The sequence below is a fragment of the Lissotriton vulgaris genome, chromosome 2_1, assembly GCF_964263255.1.
Source record: "Lissotriton vulgaris chromosome 2_1, aLisVul1.2, whole genome shotgun sequence".
NCBI lineage: Eukaryota > Metazoa > Chordata > Amphibia > Caudata > Salamandridae > Lissotriton > Lissotriton vulgaris.
This window is the reverse complement of record NC_141687.1, coordinates 566,297,135-566,314,506: the sequence shown is the minus strand read 5'-3', so window position 1 is coordinate 566,314,506 and position 17,372 is coordinate 566,297,135.

Genomic DNA, 17,372 nt, shown 5'->3' with positions numbered 1-17,372 from the left:
AATGAAGTGTGCACTCTCATCCACTCCCTCCCAACCTCGAAGAAGTGACTCCCTTTAGAATCCTTCGACAGAACAGGTGGTAATAAAGCATAAAACTTGAGTAGAGACTCACAGTGAGTTGTTCTTGAGAGATGAATTTCTTAGAGAAAATGGGAAACAAGAGAACCAATTTCTAGAATCCATCATGCAGCAAAATGCTTCCTTAAATACCTCACGAGAGGTGCCCCAAACCTGCCTTCATACTTGTAATCTTCATTACTCTGCATAAGATCCTTTCATTGTTTGAGGGACCAGCTGTGCTGTACTTGTCCTCCTATCACATCAAAACAATTCTCCATCCTCATTAATATGCCTTTGACGAAAATGCTACTTTGCTCCCTCATAAACTGCAATTAATTTTTATAAACATCGAAAACAGCACGGAAAAGTTGGAGGCAACAGCGGTGGAGCACAGTAAAACTTTTATTGGGCACTACATCTTGCTTAGCTTGCTAATAAAACTCATAAAAAGGCTCACAAAGGTGGGAGCTGAATAAATCTCTCGCCTTCAATATTACAGCGCAGGCAGATTTTCCCTTTTTTAATAAACATAAAAATGAGCCGCAATACATAGTTAAACGCATTTTTATTTAAAAAATCCAGCTTCACAGAACTCTGTTACAATGCCGCAGGGTGCGCTCACGGTGCTCCTAACTAAAGCAGATTCCTGGTCACATATGTGAACGCACGATTATAAATCTTACTTCGAAATTGGCATTTTAAATGCAGCCTTCAATTTCATTCAGTCTCACACTGTACAGCATAACCATTGCGCTGAACAATGAGGTTGGCGTCAATATGCACATGAGCAGTCAACTCAACTATATATAGTATAGAGCGGTATAGAGCTCGGATGGCATGGGCAAAATGTTGGGTGAAATTGGGCTGCCCATATCTGATACTGACCTTTATGGGCACATCCAAATACATTTCCACTGCACTCTGGCAAGACCATTTCATAGCTAATCACATTATCAACTGGAGATAAAAGACAGTGTTAACATCTGTTTCAAAGATTTGCTGGCCTGTAGGGGGCCCTTATAGAAACCTGACCTGTGTATCCCTGGCCCACAACACAAGTAACCTTTAAAAGGCCCTGGCCTTCTAGAAATTCCACTGTCTCCCAATAGGCCCGTTCCCTTCTGATACCAATTCTTCAGTCAGACATAAAATTTACAATATTTATGCTGTTCGTTGCACATCACTCCAAATGCAATTGTCTAAAGGGAAGTTTGCCCTCCTTCTACAATATGTCCACTCATTACATGCCTATTACATCCCACTTGATTGTTTCACCATTTATTTCATATAATGCTTGTTAGCCGGTGAGAAAACAAACCATGTTTGTTTGCTTATATTGTCAACTAGTAGTTAATTCTCATGGGATGGCATCATATTCTGTGGATACATTTGGACTACTTGTCTGCTTTGGTTTCCAACTACATCATGATCAAACATCTTAGGAGATCATTACCAGTTTGATGGATCAGAATTGCCTCGTGGAATTGTGCTTCTCCTAATTCCAATAGGGTAAACTCTCCCTTTCACCCTGAGGTCTTAATATACATATATCCCCTGCTCAGAGCATGTGGTAGATGCTTGTCCTTAACTGCGTGGAATTGGGAATTTCGTGTAGTTTTATGCATAGTGATAATGAAGTCTCATGCAATTTTACTGTGCCCCCAGCACTGTGCAACTCCTAGTCAAGCCCTTGGAATTGGACTTGCATTCATAGGTTGAGGGTGAGGATTTTTTGATCCAAAGAGGAAGGCTGTTTCAGAATTTGGGTACTTGCTCACTAAATCATATCCTAGTCCCAGTGGAGGGTGGTGATATTTGAAAGTGCTGGGTCATAATACTTTCCCTGAATTCGAGCGAATGCAGAAAAACACTCAACTTGTTTGTGGGAGCTTCAGAGGTGGTGGTCAGGAGGCTAGAATACCTTCTACCCAGTGATTTTTTTTTAAAATGGGTGCAAATAGTTAATATTAAAGAGCAATTTTCATGTGAATTTGCAGACAAGGCATAAGATCTGAAAAGGCACTAACGCAATAAACCAATGCTTTCTTGTTTGCCAAGAAGCCAAACCCTTCCCAGGAGGTGACCCATTTTGTCCCGATTTGCTGTGGGGTCCCAACTATAGAGTAAGAATTATAGTACAAAAGAAAATCAAACCTTTCTTTCTCCACCCCCCCCAAAGATATCAAGACTGTAGTGCAATGCGTGTCCTCCCTAAGCTGGACTATGGCAATGCCACCTTACACCCCTGAGAGCAATTCTCATTGCGGCGGCCAGACTCCTCACAGGAATAAAGCAGTTTGATAACCTCTCGCCTGCCCTTAAGAGTCTCAGCTGGTTTACCAGCTGAGACTCCATCCATCTTCAAGACAGCCTGCATCACCCACATATCCCTTCAGACAAAATACCCCAAACACCTAGTAAACAAGAGCAGGTAGAAGCCAGGCATTGACAATTTCCAACTCACTTCTTTTCATACCCCCAAAACTGATTAAGAAAACCACCCAGGTGTGTGCCCTCTCATGAAATGGTTCCAGAATTTGAAACTCACCTCTCAATCTTCTTGTCCATTCCTGGCCACCAGAAAACATTCCAGGCCTTTCTTTTCTTCTGAAATGCTCCAGTGTCCTTGATGCAAAGTCTCCAACACTCTGTGTGGCAGTGCAAGGGGTGCAACTAATCTGTCGCATCTCCTAACTATCTCGTCTACCACAGACAACTCATCCCACACTGGCAAGCACTCACTTTATACTTCCTTTTCCTCCTGAGTCAATCTCTCCCGATTGAGATACTTGTCAACGAGAAATTTTAAGTTTGCATCATTTGACAACTCATTTAAACACTCATCCTTCTATATGGCTTCCTTACATGTGAGATAACCCCCCCATCACCCAATTTTCTTCATCATCACACATATCAGCGTTTAACGGCAAATGAGACAAGAAAGCTGCATTCAAATTTTCGTGACCTTCGACAATGTTTGACACTGAAAGTATATTCTTGCAGCTTATTTATAACTACTTTGCTATGAGAGGCATGGTGGCCTTTCCATCTCCTTTTGTGGTTAATAAATCAATAAGTGGGCAATGATCAGTTCTCAGTTCAAAGTGAGTCCCCCACATGAATGTCCTTTAATATTGCATGCCCCACCAACATGCTAAAGTCTCTTTCTCAATAACGGAATAAGAACCTTCCGCCCCCTTTAATGTTTTTTTTATGTGAACGTGACAACTCTTTCCTTTCCATTATGTTCCTGCATCAAGACATCACCTAAACCATATCAACTAGTGTCTATCACAACAAAGGACCTCTTTGCTGGATCAAACGATAACAAAAAGTTGGCCTGCACTATCCTTGTCTTAAGAGCATCAAATGCTAGTTGACAATCCTCTGACCGTTCATGTAATGTCTCATTCTTCATCAACATATGCAACACACGTATCTTGTTAGAAAAATTCTCTGCAAATTTAAAGTAATACTCCATAAGACTTAGGACAGACCTTACAGATTACAGAAATGTGTCCCGCATGTGCCCACACAAAGGAGAATGATGTACATGTGGTCTTTTTCTGTCGAGCCTATGAGAGGAGCAGGAAATATTGGCTCGTCCCTTTGCTTAAAAACATGGGATTCAGAACTTTTTTACCCGCTAACAGAGTTTTAAAGACAGACTTAGCCCCGACTACTGTATTTGCTCTATCTAAATAACCTCAATGTGGTATGCCTGAAATCGCTGCTTTAAGAGACTTGGCGACTCAGGACAGACTTGAATTCCCGGCATACCCCTATTAATTTTGATCACTAATGTTGTTTAATGCGTTTTTAATTTTAAAATGAAATATTCTGTGATGCTATGTATATCTTGTATGATCATGTGATCGAAATAAAGATTTTTGAAATGAAATGAATGAAAGAACTTATCTGTTCTTTATGCCTTAGTGGAAAGGCCTTTTTAATAGCCACTATTAACTTGAACTTAGACTTGATCCCTTTTATTAGATAAGGTGTGCCCAAAAAATTCAACTTCTTCCTTCTCACATTTGCATTTTCCTCAATCCACTGTCAATCCAGTGCCCTCCAGCCTACCCAGCACCTTACACTGCAGAGTGCAGTACACATAGAAAAAGGAAAAAACAAGGAGAAATTAACATATTTCTCTTTTTTACTCTTCACCTGTGGAGGCATAGATGTTTTTGCAGATTCCCGGGTCTAGCAATTATGGCAAATCAAGGAATGTATCAAAATCCATGCGTTCTGAATTGGGACACCCATGTACCACTCATAGAACACCTTCCTGCGGTAAAGTAACGCAACTCAGGGGTTTGCACTGCATGCGTTACTTTGGATTTATCAAGTCGCTCATGGCCACCCAAGGTGGCCTTGCCTGGCTTGATGAATCGCATCTCAAGGGTTGCATCACTTTTGCACCCAGTTGCATGGTGCAAAAGTAATGCAATACTTTATAAATATGGAGATTAGTTTGAAAAATCAGGTTGACACAGAATACAGCTTCTGTTTGAAACTTTTTGCATGCTAAAGAATATTTTTAAATATATTTGTCTATACTTTTGTAAAACTGTAAAGCAAGCTTTATTCCATTAGATTAAGGCAATTCCCTGTTTGGAACTACAAGCGACGCATTGCTATCATGTCTGCAAATGGTGTAAATTATATGTCAAAGGTATACATTTATAATTTTAATTTCTGTGTATTTTGCATTTGGTTTGTAGCTAATGACTAAATAAATGTATAGTATTGTAAAGGTGGTGCATAAAATATAAATTAAAGGCATAACTCAATTAAGGCATAGGCTTTGTAATGTTTTTGTAGTTGAAGTTTGATTTGTATAGAAAGAATAAATAAAGATTTTCTAACTTTAACAGAAAGTTAAAATGTTTGATTTTTTTCATTAAATTTCAATGTTTTTATGAAAAAATTAAAATGTGATTCAAATCTTAGAGTTTACTGTCATTGAGTGAAGTCGGATTAAGTAGTGTGGTACAGTAGAGTGGAGGAGATTGTCATAGAGTGCACTGTTGCAGAGTGTAGGGTTGTAAAGTGGAGTAGAGCGGAGTGAAGGAGAGTGGAGCAGAGTAGAGTGTGGTACAGTGGAGTGGCGTACAGTGGAGTAGCGTACAGCAGAGTGGTGTGAAGTGAAGTGGTGTGCAGTGGAGTGTTATAGAGTGGAGTGGGGTAGAGTGGATTGGTTCAAAGTGGAGTAGAATTAAGTGATTTACCATATAGTGGACTAATGTATCATAGAGTGCACTGGTGTGTTATATAGTACAGTGGCTTGGAGTGCATTAGAAAGGACATTTATAGCTCAAGTATATTGTTATAAAGTGGTGTGTTGTAAAGTACAGTGTAGTGGTATGTTGTAGAGTGTTGGAAAGTGATTTAGAGTGAAGTACTGTGTTGGACAGTAGTATGTCGGGGCTTAGAGTGGGGTAGAGAGTTGTACAGTGTAGAACAGTCACACAGAGTGGATAACAGTATGATATAGTATCACAGAGTGTAGTACAGTCTTGTACAGTGGAGCTGCATTGAGTGGAGTAGAGTGTGACAAAGGTGGAGCAGTGTAGAGTAGAATGTTGTATAGTGTCACTGAATGGGGAAAGTGTTGTGCAGTTGAGCAGAGTTGAGTGGAGTCCAGTTGAGTTGAGTAGTGTAGAGAGGAGTAGCGTGTTGTAGAGTAGAGTGCCATGGAGTGAGGTAAAGTAAACTGGTGTAGCACCAGTGCAATAGAGTGTTGGAGCGGTGTGTTGTACAGTTATTGGACTAGTGTGCTTTAGAGTGTCATAAGTATCATAGAGTGTAGTAGAGGAGAATGCCACAGAGTGGATTACAGTGTTCTACAAAGAAGAGACACAGCCACAAATTCATGCACTTGTAGGGGGGATTGACTATGCTATTGGTTGACTACCATAATGTGGGTAAGCAGCATATATTGGCTTGGTACCACAATTCAACAGAAAACGTGTCAAATGCAATATTAAAAACTTTTATTCAATCACTTTTCAAGTTGCTTCAGTACCTGATGTGTACACACTAAGGGGCCGATTAGGATGGAGGATTTTCCGCCTCCTCCGGGCCGGCGGAAGCCACCTCCGGCCCGGAGGAGGCGGAAAATCCATTGCGGGCTCACCAAAGACCCACCGCCACATTACGATGGCTGGTGGGTCTTGGTTTCTGTCCGCTGCTTTTCCGCCGCGGTCGGATTACAACCGCGGCGGAAAAGCTCTCATTTGGCTGGCAGTGTCTATCAGACACCGCCGGCCAAATTAGGAAGCATTTGAAAACATGCTTTTCCGCGGCGGTTTTTCCGCCGTGGAAAAGCATGTGTACTTTTGATTTTGGGGGCCCGTTGCGGGACCCCAGGGTGTTGGTGGGTGGGGGGTGCACATGGGGGGTACCTATGGTACCCCCCAGCATTTACATGCACAATGCGGCAGGCACCGCGCGGTGCCTGCCGCTTTGTGCATGTAAATGTTACACATGCACTTTTAACATTGCGGCGGGTGCTGCTTCAAGCAGCACCCGCCGCAATGTTAAATGTCCAGGATGTGACCGCCAGGGTGGCGGTCACATCCTAATCGCACATGAGGGAACGCCGCAGCCCATGCGGACGTTCCCTCATACTCTGGGGTCGCGGACGGACTCAAGTCCGTCCGCGATCCTAATCGACCCCATAATCTGTGTGTGTCTTCCACAGGAACAACCCATGATCACTTTCTACTTTTAAACAGCACCATTTAACTGTAAATATCACAACTTTGAAATTTCCAAAAGAAGATGACATGGTCAAGAAACCTAAAACATACTAAACAAAAAGATGAGTAATGAAACATAGTAGACACATTATTATGTCATATTTTTGAGGACACATTTTCAAAAACTCAATCAGAGATAAGCAATGAAATGAACACAAAAATCTATATTTTAAAAACTTTGCTGAACAAATACCTGTGGCCTGGATTTCCTTGAACTTGCCCTTCCCCAAATAATGTCTAGTGCATACTTTTTTTGACTTATTATATAAATAAGTTAACTCCTTTCTCCTCACCACTCTCATCTTATTTGGTATTTTATGACCCTCAGTCTGTGGCTCTTCATGGTTTCTGTCCTCTGCAATGTAAGGGATATTTCATCACAGGGCTATGTTGTGCAGCATGCAGCTGGCCATGGTGATTTGGAACGCCTTATCAGATGAGTAGAGGAGGGCTCCACCAATCTTGTCCAGGCAGCAAAATCTGGCCTTTAGGAGACCAAAAGTCTGCTCCACTAGCCTCTGTGTTCTTCCATATGCCTCATTGAAGAATACTTATCCTGGTGTTGCTGGATTCCTCAGCAGTACCAACAACCACAGTTGGTTAGAATAAGCTGAGTCTCCTAACTGGAAAAAAATAGAAGAGCCAAGATATGTACCACCTTTTTCAGAAGATTCTCCTTGACATCACCCAAACAATATTATGTCAGATTGTACTTACCAAGAAGCCAGACCCTCTCACGTCAAGGTTGTGACACTTGCAGGAGTATATGCTGCTGCTCGATAGTACAAAGGAAACATGGACTGATTCATGAAAAAGCCCACACACTCTTGAGCAAATCCGCTGAACAGACAACTTACGCATTGATTGAATGGAAACTCTAATGATTCCTGTAGACCTGTTCCCTGGCGTGTGATGGCACTAAGGTAATATGAGTGCCATCAATTGCTCCAACCACGCGTGGTAACTGACCCAGACCATAGAAATTGCCCTTCACTTTCAAAAAACCCTCCTGTTGTGGAAACTGGATGAAGCTGTTGATGTGTTTCATAATTGACAAAATAACTTCTTATAGCACACCACCGAAAGTTGGTTGTGACATTCCACCAGATACTGCCATAGTGTATTGGAATGGTCCTGTTGCCACAAAATGAAGTACTGCCATGAGTTTGACAACTGGTGTAACATATATGGAATTTCTGTTGTAGTGAAGAAGATCTGGCTCCAGCTGATGACATAATTCCAGTATACTTTGCCTATTCAGTCTGAGCTTTTTGATAATATCCGGTTCCTCCGTGATGGCAAGGTGTGAAAATGAGTGGTACACTTGAGGCTGTAATCTCCTCATTCTCCCAGGGTTGAAATGTTTGCATTGGAAGAATTGTGCACATTTTAAAACTTTTTCCACATACATTTTTTGGGATTATTAACACAAATTTAATGTACAAAAATATGTATATGAACTCACAACATATTTTAAGGAAATTATTTTTGGGTATTTTGTGCTTCACAAATGCCATTTTGTAGCTGTCAATATTTTTAAATATGAAAGAATGTGTAAATAAATAATTCTTTAAGGAATTCTTACCCATTTTTTCACCCTAAATACCATCAATGGAGGTGTCCACAACATCGTACTTAACCACAATAATGCAGTACATTTGAGTGTCCTCAAAGTTTAAATATGGAGACAAAGTAGACACCATTTTGAGTGGTGGTGATGCACTTAAACACACTATTTGACCTTCTTAAATTGCGGGCACCTGATCTCACCACCATGAGAATTGCTATCAACATCCGTGGCAGAAGTTGACTGCATAGGTATTCAACTCCACAACGTACAAAGCCATAGGCTAACATGTGTGAAAGCAATGTGCAAAGGCTAATTGCTGTATCTGTCTCTGCTGAAGATCACGTATGGCACATACATGTAAGCGGAGTTTAAAAAAATGCTCACTTAACTCCTAACACTGCAGCCATCATGACTTCCTCCACCTTTGCTACTGCTTGCGACCTCTAGGTGCAATGATGCGAGGTTGAGCAGGTGAGAGGGCCACTGCCTTCTCGCCAGAGGAGCTGGAGATGCTGGCAGAGGTGGCCCTCTCCCTGTACGGCCAGCTCTGTGGCTCACCAGAAGAACAAGTAGCATGTTTAAAATGTATATGTGAAGCTGTGAAACTGTTTATTGTCCATTAACACAGGCTACAGTGTCCTTTAGACCTCCTGGGTGAAGTGTAGTAATTGATTTGGTGTCATATATTTGGTCATATATTTTGTACCTTACATAAAACAATGGTGTTGGAAATTTGTAAGCACTTCATTAATACGTGCTGTGTATTTAAAGCCCTGGATTCTCTTGGTGTGTGTGTAGAGGTATATCTATGAATATTTTGAATTTCATGTGAAATGCAGAAATCTCACATCATGTAAATTAGAAAACACAGTCTATAGTCTTTACAACTGAACATATATTTGATTGCTCTACAAACCAAATAAAAATGATGCTAGCTATGTGTATTGTCCCACTAATCACTAAGCTTTGGGGTCCCAAAGTTCAGAGTAGCGCATAGCCTTGAGGTCAGTTATTAGATGGGCAATATGTTCATCATCAGGCTGAGGATAGCAGCCCGACAATGAGCAGTGCTCAGTCAGAATCATGGGCAGGCTCGGGCTGAGTCACAGGGACAAACAACTGAAGCACTGAGGTATATCTGTCATAAAAATATTTCCTTGTCAAATCAAATTTGGAGGTGTGTGCAAAAATATGCCCCGGAATGTTTTAAAAGGATGACATTTGAGTATGTCTCACTCTCAACCATGACTGCCATCTTGCTGAGCTAACAGCAAGAGACTTTTCCAATTTCAGGCCAATGACTTTATTGGGGGTACACCGGATGCAGGAGCACTTCTGACATCCTCCCCAGACAATAGCAGCTGTGCGAAAGTGAACATTCTATTACAATAGAGAAATCATTTATGTTCCACAACAGACTAATTCAAAAAGTAGCCACCGTCCTACCAGGACAATATCAGTCAATCCGGGCAGAAAATAGGGACAATTAAGACATTTTTCCATGGGTCTTCAAGATGTGACTAAAGTATAACCAGACCACTTGCTCCTTATTATGCAAATATACCTGAAACATTTTAAAAGATTGACAAAATATTAATGGTGTATCGTATCAGCCCATCAAGCAGAAATATTTTACAAAGCACCTTGACTGTCCAAAATATGTCAGAAATGATGCAAACAAAGATTGACAGATACTCTCCCTTCAGAATCTGAATTGAAAAACAGCTAGCCATTGAGAAGCACGGGGAAGCAGTCTAAACAATAGCAGAGGACATTGCTCTGTAGCCTCAATGACATTTCTTCACTAAAAGAACCCATACGTTTGTGTGATAAAGGGCCCTAAGTGATGCATTATAATAAAAATCTATTTGAAAATGATTTTTACTAAATTCAGTTGTGGAGAGACAAAAATAAGCACAGATCCATCTCGTTATGCACTTTGCGCTGAAGGTTGCCAATGGGACACAGAGACCACGCATCCTGGTTTCAGCTCCCAAAATTATTTGCTACTTGAACCATTGTTCTATATGATGAATGTAATTACATAAAAAACACTTTGTGTTATTCGCTTACTCAAGTATTAGGGGGGTTATTACGATGGCGGGCGGACATCGTAAGGTTGCCAGGAACCAGCGCCGAAGTTGCGGCGGTCCCGCCATTGGCATTACGATGTGCCCGCCACACTGGTGAGCGCATTCTGGGCATTTTAAATTGCGGGTGGATCTGCTGGCTGCGGAACCACTAGCAATGTAAAAGTACTGTGCACAGCATTGCCTTGAACTACATAGCAGGCACCAAGTGGTGCCTACCACGTAGTGCATGGCAAAGAGGGGGGTACTACAGGTACCTCCCATGTGCAACCCCCACCTCCCCAACAACCTGGGGTCCCGCAGTGGGCCCCCAACAGCAAAAACTGCATGCCTTTCCATGGCAGCAACGCCGCCATGGAAAGGTTGCTCTCCGCCTGCATCTTAATATCGATGGGGGTGTCTTGCAGACACCGCCACCATATCATGCCGCTTTTCCGCCCGGTCGACAAGTCGACCGGCGGAAAAGTGGCGGACGGTCTTTCCATCCGCCGCCGACCCCCCAGCCATACTAATATAGCAGGGGGTCTTTCAGGTATGGATGGCGGGCGGGTTGCCCCCGCCGGCCAGCGGTGGCTACCGCCGGCCCGGCGGGTGCGATCCACCCGCCACCCTAATGGGCCCCTAAGTGTTCACTTGAGACTCTATTTGTGTAGTCCAAATTATGCACAAGTCTAATTTATTTCTAGAGCAGGGTTCTTTAATGTCGGTCCTGGGGACCGGATCTATGTATGATTTTTAAGATAACTACATTTATCTGAATGCGAACATGCTAAAATACTGACATAGATCCGGCCCTCCAGGACTGTCATTGGAGAACCCCGATGTACAGTGATATAATATTTGCATTTTACTAGGGTTCTACGTGGAACCAGTTGAGGCCTAGTTCATGCTCCTAACCACTCCTGTGCTGGTGTTTTGCTCATGATGTCCATTTAGATGTTGCTTCGGGAGCATCCCTTACATAGCACTGGTGTGCTCAGCTTTGGTATAGAAATATTTGCCCGTTTCGATAGTATATGGCTCTTGACTAAGTAGGGTAGGGACTTTTCCATTTGTTTAATTGGCAAACATAAGTTTAGCTGTTACTTAGGTGAGTTACTGTAGAGTTAATTTTTGGCTAAGACAGCAAAGTTGATTGTGTGGCTGAATAATGTCCAGGATGAGAAGTTGAGAAAGGGAAGGCGTGCCAGTTAGGACATCAAACACTGCCCCATCACTCTGACGCCTCTTGACCAGTGGTCGTTTGCTTCTAATGACAGGATAATAATGTGAACTGCGCATGTTTAATGGTACCATGCTCGTCCCATATAAAATGCAGTTTTTAATGGTCTAGCGTGCTGGTCGCAATGCTGTTTTTGAGAGGTTGGACATGAAGATGATATCCACAGCTTTCCAGCAGAGAACTGTGTGTCAGTGCTTCAAACCTACACAGTTTCTGCATCACGCAGACAATGTGAATGACAGAGTAGGGCAGATAGTCAGCACCTGAAAATCAACAGCCTCGAGAATATAATATTCACTCATGCATTTAATGTTTCTAATGTAAGTAGATATGTCTTGAACTGGAAGATATGCTTTGTGTATTTTAAAAAAAAAATGTGATATTTAAATAAATATTTAGGGGCTTATTTACAACCCCCTTGCACTGTTGGTGCATCACTTTTTGTGATGCACAGTCAGCTCATTTTGCTGCCCCATGTTTACAAAGACACGAAAAGCCACCCTGCTTTGCCTTTTCTGCCCTTGTAAATACTTTCATAAACCTGGGAATGCATTGTAATGAGGAGAAATGTTTTAATTTCTCCTTCTTTTTATTCCTCTATCTATGCATACTGCATTCTGCACCACCCATAGAACGAGGAAATCACTTCTTGTGATTATGTGCAAGAAGGTGTTCCTTCCTGCACACAAACAATCATTGAAGAAAAATGACATTTCTCAGCATCCATGTGTGCCGCATTAGGCAGCACTCATAGAAGTTCTAAAACCCCTTTTTAAACACCTTCTTGCACATAAACAATCATTCCCCTCAATGCAGGCACCCTTGCACTTTGGTGCAAGGGTGCCTGCATCAACGCTTGGCAGCAAATTGTGCACTAGTACAGGGGAGAGCAAAGGGATCTGTCATATCGTTCTAGATATGACACATCCTTGTGATTTGGAATAAACGCATCATGGCGCAGCCAAATGGCTTGTAGCACCACACTCCATTAATTCCTTGTAAATGAGGCCCCATATATTTATTTTCTTGCTCAGCTCATCTTGTAGAACAATGAGATATGTGTATTGTGTAACATAGTACAGAAGTAACTATGTATGTTTTAATAGAATGTGATTTACATAGGATTTGCTAGGACTTTGGCTTCCTAATGCTGGTTTAATGAATTGGAAGTAGTTTGCTGGTAGGAAAGCATGACAAGCAAGTGTAGTACATTTATGTTTATGAGAGTTGCAAGTGATGTCAAGGACAGAGTTTGAAAGGACATTTTCACAGACATTCAAGAGTAAGCATGAGGAGAGATGTGGGCAAGCAACTCCTTATTCCAGAGCAAAGGCAATTGCCAAGCATAGTTCTCTGCTTCCTGGAAATTATTTACCCAACCCACTGTGTGAGGTCAAGCGAAGTTGTCAAAGTAGCACTTGAAGAAAAAACACACAAAAGTCCCTATATCTTAATATCTAATGAGGAAAAAATACCTCACTCGGGCCAAGTGTAATATGGAAATGTTAACAGATCATGCTTCAAGCTCTTTAACTACATAAGCTGTGCCCTTTCTCAAAAACTATATCATTTTCACTATTCCACAGTAGCAACAATCAAATCCTCACAATGTACTTCTATTTGGACCACGGATTATGTTAGAAAGGTTTATTAAAAATTAGAAGAAAAAAAGAAATGTATTACATAGTCAATCCAATGTCATTAATGGTATGCCTCCCAATACAGGTTACAATGTTGTTATGACACACATAAAGTTAAAAAAGTCGACTCAGCGTTTCGGTGTTGATTCAATACTATCACCTTCGTCAGGACAGAAAATATTCAACAGATCTTTATATTAGGTGGATTATGTTTAATCAATTGCATAATCAGTAGAGTTTAAGAATCTTGCCACAGTTAATGTTTCCTTGATAAAGCCTCTCATTGGATTAGTTCTTTTTTATCTCTGTCAGAGCCACTGTATTGTTCTGGTGTGGTGATGTGATAAAAACTTTCTTTTGTATAAAAGTTCGATTATATATAGAAATGCTGCCTGTATTTTTCCATAATTGCCCTAAACGCTTATAAATTTGAGTTTGATATACTGGAGCTCTTAGCAGCAAGCCGAACCAAGCAATTCAATGAAAGTGGTTCAACAATAAAATCTGTATGTTAAACTGCGGCCTCCCTGCTCTGACGATTCTCCAGGAGTGTTTCAGGGTACCACTTGAGCCATAACAAAGGGGCAGATACATTTATCCAAGCTTGCCTAAGGAACAACTATAAATGCTCTGGTAGCCAAAATCCATTTCCTGTTTATACATCTGCACAAAACTCCCAAGCGCTCTCAGAGACTTCACCCCACTCAAGAACCAGGAGCCACCAAAACATTTTGTTCCTTCAAAATCAACTTCACTACTAGCATAAATCTACATTGACAAGCCCATCAATGTTTGACTCTCAGGGGGAAATTCTCAAAAACGTGCGGTAATTATCGCCAACCTAGGTGAACGCAGTTTTACATAACGCCGTCTATTCCGGGAAACTAACGCTGTGTTAACGGCGTATTCTCAACACGCTGGCAACAGACAGTAGTTTCCCGATAACGCTTCAGTTAAAATTACTGGAATGACGATAAAAAAGGAAACCCGAACATGAAAAAAGTTGCGATGGGCACAACAGCGATATAAACATCAGCGATAAGCAGTGCCAGGCTTGCTGTTCCCACGTCAGGCAGGAAAAATCACTATAAAAACTGCAAAAATAACAATTTTAAAAATAAAAACTACTGAGAAGCACCATGGAGGAAGCTGGAGCAACTACAGAGGCCAACCAGTACTCAACAAACCCCCTGGAGTACCAGCCAGGGACCTCTGGGAAGGAGATGGAGAAGAAGAAGAGCTACCTGCGATTAAGTCAAGATCATGATTACGAAGGTGGTTGAACACCACCAACAACTTTTCATCCCCTCCACTGTGTCATTGGCAACTAAAAATGCAATATGGCAGTCCATCTTGGCCAAAGTGAACGCAGTCGGAATGAAGGGCCAAGAAGCGGTGGAATGATGTGAAGCGCAACACCATGCTGAGACTCGCTAACAACCGGAAAGCAGCATGCCGACTAGAGGTGGGAGTCCAGTGCCACAGTAGGAGCTCGATGAGATGGATGAAATGGTGTCCACAATCATCAGTGGGGAGACTGTGGCAGGAGTTGGGGTACCAGACACTGCTCAACATCACCTGAACCAACAGCAACAGGGTGAGTAATGAGCAGGGATGGAGGGACGGGGGTAGATGGGCACAATGGCACACATGCACAATTAAGTCTAGCACAGTGCACACCACAATGACTCTGGATCATGTCCCTGATCTCCTTTGCATACTGCAGCACACATAGAAACAGCAGGTAGGCCCCCATTGACACTGTGCCAAGTGGGGGGCCTCTCCACACATCACTAATCTCACAACAAACCCATGCACATGTTCTGGACCCAGTAAAGCTGCAAGTCCATGTGCCACACTGAAAATGTAAGTGACACTGCATGACGATTAGCATAGCTGCGGTCCAATTATCATATCATGGTGCACGCCACGACACTGAGGCAAATGAGTTTGATAATACGTCCTTCTGAATTCCCATAGAAGCCCAGGTTCTAGTGTTAACCTGGGCTTTTATGGGAATTCACAAGGGCATATCATCAACCCCATTATCGCTGCTTTAGCGGCAGTTTCCTGCCGATAAAAGCGGCAATAATGCATCGCCCTTTCTTGATAATATGGCCCCAAGACTGCTGTGGCTTGCGTGCATGAGTCAAATACTTGGTAACATTTTCCCAACGTGTTCCTTACTGTAGCAATGTTCTTTTTTCGCCCCCGCAAAGGTGTTTAGATTCCTCACTGTGGCCATCCATTCCAACTTTGAAAGCAGAGTGCAACAAGTTGTGCAGGCCCAACACCCTTTAATTCCAACAGGAGGTGGGCATCACTTCCGGCAGAGAAACATTACAGATTGCAGGTGCCTCAGACCATGAGTGAGATACAGTCGCTTCTTAACACTAACCTCCCACTTCATTTTAGGGAACTAATTCACCAAATATTTAATGCATCTAAGACGACAGGACTTGCAATTTTTTTTTAATGTGTGGGTTCTGGCCTGGTCTCTTCTTTTCAAACTATATTCTTGGTAATATCAGATTACTATATCGTGGCTTTTATTCATTAAATATTTTTCAGAGTTTTCGGAGGGTTCCCCTTAATATTGACGCTAGGAGCTGGTGTCCTGCTGCTCCTCTTTGTGCTTCGTAATGGCTGCTCACTTTGTGGCTCAGCACAGGCTGGCCCAGTTACAACTGCCCCGCAATCGCCGAATGAGGCTTTTGGATGCATGCCCATAGCAGCGATTGACATCAGTTATGACTTGACATTTCGCTTAGCCTACTATACTTGCGTGCAACCTGTTCTACATTGCAAAAGATGTCATTTCTCCTGGGCGATGGAACTTTGCTTATCGAACACGTGGTGTCAAATCCCTGATTCCAGCCGGTTAATGGGTACCCTAGAGGCAAATGACAAGGCTTTTTTCTGTGGATGGTCAAATGACACTTGCAGCTTTACTTGGAATCTTGGCTCAGTGGGATATCTGTACGGCTGCGCAGACTTTCCTACAATGTAATTTCATTGAATATCACACAAGTTTCCCATTTCTGGTTTTGGATGCTCCTGCTTATGAGGAACATGATTGTCCATTCGGCTTACTTAATTGGGTGTCATCTTTTTTTCTACCAATGACAAGGATGAACTGTTAGAGGGAATCACATATCTTTGCATACCTTAATGGATTAACTGATTAGGTCGTCACAACTCCGCTGTCTGCATTATTGACTCTTTTTTTCTAAAGCTCAATATGCCTTTAGCTTTTTCTATGAATTTGCCATTTTTTCTTCGATTTGTTTTTTTATTTTTTGAGGAAGTTCCACACTGATATTGTGAACACTGCCTGACTTATGAACTCTGTTTTTGTTCTTCTGTCTATGTCCTACTGACTTACCAGAAAGAGGGTGTTATATGGGGTTATGAGGCCCTTTGGATACATTGTCGACATTGCTAAGTTAGCATGAGTTTGCTTGCACTATGCTGCTGCTTTTGCGCATGCCTCTGCTATAATTTGTTTTCGCGACACTTTGCCTCTGCCCTGTACATGATAACAGATTGTTTTTCACGTTCTCAGCTTTCCCCTAAAATTCTGTCTGAACATCATGTGCAAGGTCGATCAACAATGACTCTTGTGTATTCGGTTCTGTTCAGTCCGTTTTACCTAGCCGACATCAGGTCCCTGCTCGACAATGGAGAAACTGCTGCCCTCATCCTCCTGGACCTCTCAGCAGCCTTCGACACCGTATGCCACCGCACCCTGATACAGCGCCTCAGCAACACCGGAATCCAAGGAGCAGCCCTGGAGTGGATCATCTCGTTCCTCGACGGAAGAACCCAGAGAGTCCGCCTCCCCCCGTTCTGATCCGCGGCCACCGAAGTCATCTGCGGCGTGCCGCAAGGATCCTCACTCAGCCCCACCCTCTTCAATGTCTACATGAGCCCTCTCGCAGCCATCGCACGCCAACACAACCTCAACATCATCTCCTACGCCGACGACACCCAGCTGATCCTCTCCCTCACCAACGACCCCGC